We start from the raw sequence: 2,333 nt of genomic DNA on the forward strand, positions 1-2,333 counted from the left end.
CGGACTGCGCCATCTAGAGTTTCATGCCAGAACTCTGTATTTAACCATAAATGGTCCTAGAAAAGCATCTGCTTTTTTAAAACTGCAGAATGTATTGTATTATTAATTGCTGAATTACATTATTAAAATTGTGTATTAAACCTATGAGGTTGTATAATCGAGAAATTTTACAATTTATATATTGAGGTGAAAATGGTAATTAAATTAATACATTATATTTCAGTTAAAATATATTATATATTTATATAAATATATATTATATTTGATATATTTTTATTTAGTACAGCAGTATACTTGGAAATAAATAATTATGATGTTTTATGGTGCAAAAATCCTTGGCTAACATTACTAGACCTAAAAATCTAAAAAAAATTCTGTTGAAAATAACCCCTTTAAAACTATACTCTCTGATTCTGAATGAAACGCTTTCATGCAGGAGTGAATGCAGGAGAGGTGACTCAAGTAGAGACTGATATAAAATCACTCACCACTTTCTAATATCTGGTTTGAGAGTATAAGTGAGGGCCGAAACAGGAGCAGATGTAGGGTCTGTAGGGTCATGATGGAAAAGTGGAGTCAAGATAACAATCCTGAAGCCTCTGCCTCTTCCATGTTTCCACATAAAGTCCTAACAGCCTCTGTTACACTGTCGCCAACAAGTAGCAGCAACTCTTGAGGTTTAAAATCTGGTCACAATTGTGGTCACAGTGTCTAATTCTCTTTTATTATGGTCGGTGCCTCTGTTTAATATCAGCCAGAGAAAAAGAGCAGTGGGAAATCCCCCAACGGCCCATCTGAGGTCATCTGAGCCATGGAGACCTGGCACAAACAGTGAGTGGAAGCAGCGAGTAAATGGGTTAGGCAGGTGCTGGAACTCACACAAGTACAGTAAAGCAAACTGTTCCTAGAGCAGTGGGGTGAGCTGCAGGGGTCAGGCGTGGATAGGATGTGGAAATAAAAGCTGCTCACTTTAATACAGTCTGGTCGTGATGGTCAGTGCTCCAGAAAAAAAAACCCGGACACCAAACCCCCGCCGTATGGCACGAAGAGGGTGAGTCAGCCCATCTCCAATACAAAGAATGCCTTCAGTCTTGCCAGCTTAATTCATATTGCTTATCACCCGAAAACCCCCATGATTTCACTTTGCAGAAATGCCTTCCTTCAGCCCTCATTTTTTTTTCCACGGTAAAGAGATGCAGTGTTTCACTGACACTATTAAGACTGTGCAAGCCTCTACACTATTGTGGCTGCTGAATAACTGGATGCTTTGTCTGGGAATCCTCATGGAAGGGATATTAATTGGAGTGTGTGTGTCTGGGTATGCAGAAAAATGGAAGACTTCCAAGAGCTAGGGCAAAACCCTGACCTCTGACCTCTGCCCATCTGTCAACAGGCAGACACAGAACTGAGAACTTGGGTGGAGCACTGACACCACTGCTCTGCTTCAAAGTCTAGTAAGCTGCTTAGAGGCAGCATTTTAATATGCAATTTTTATATTAAATGCACACTCCTATCCTTGACTCGAAGAGCGTTTCAAAAGGTAGATGACTGTAAAAGGTAATGTAAATGAGAAATGCACAACTAAATATCCAATATCGCTCAAGAAAACCAATAAATTAATAAAATCTGTAATATACACTACCATTCAAAAGTTTGAAAGAAATTATTACTTTTATTCAGTAATTTCAAAATTTCTGCTCTTGTAAACTTTATATTAATTAAAACCCCTTTAAAATGTTCATGGTTTCCACAAAAATATTGATAAGCATAACCGTTTTCAACATTGATAATACAAATAAATATTTCTTGAGCACCATATTAGCATGATTTCTGAAGGATCATGTGACACAAAGACTGTATGAAATTTCAGCTTTGCCATCACAGGAATAAATTACTTTAAAAAAATAAATAAATCTAATCAATGCAGCTTTAGCTTTCTTTTAAATCTTTTGAACAGTAGTGTAAGTTGATAACCAATATGTTTTCATCTGCATGTCTATTGATTATAGACTACAGTTATATCTTAAAAGTATCAGTATACCATTAGCACAGCAACATGCTAAGATTTCTCATTACATTCAATTACATGCTAAGTCTCTATGTGCTTCAAGTGATGAGCATTATTTGCGTGGCATGCAGAGTTGTCACCTACTTTAGAGCATTCATAAATCACTTATGAGGTTCTGTGACTTAAAAGGCAGTTGCCTATGTAGGAAGTAGACAGAACTACAGCTCACTTAGTTTTGGAACAGAGCTCATACCAATGCGAATTCCGAAGTAAGCAAAAAGCGAATCCATAAAACAGCGATAAATGTACTGTAACAGTCAGCAAG

This window comes from Sinocyclocheilus grahami, unplaced genomic scaffold (assembly GCF_001515645.1).
Source record: "Sinocyclocheilus grahami isolate Dianchi unplaced genomic scaffold, SAMN03320097.WGS_v1.1 scaffold330.1, whole genome shotgun sequence".
Lineage (NCBI taxonomy): Eukaryota > Metazoa > Chordata > Actinopteri > Cypriniformes > Cyprinidae > Sinocyclocheilus > Sinocyclocheilus grahami.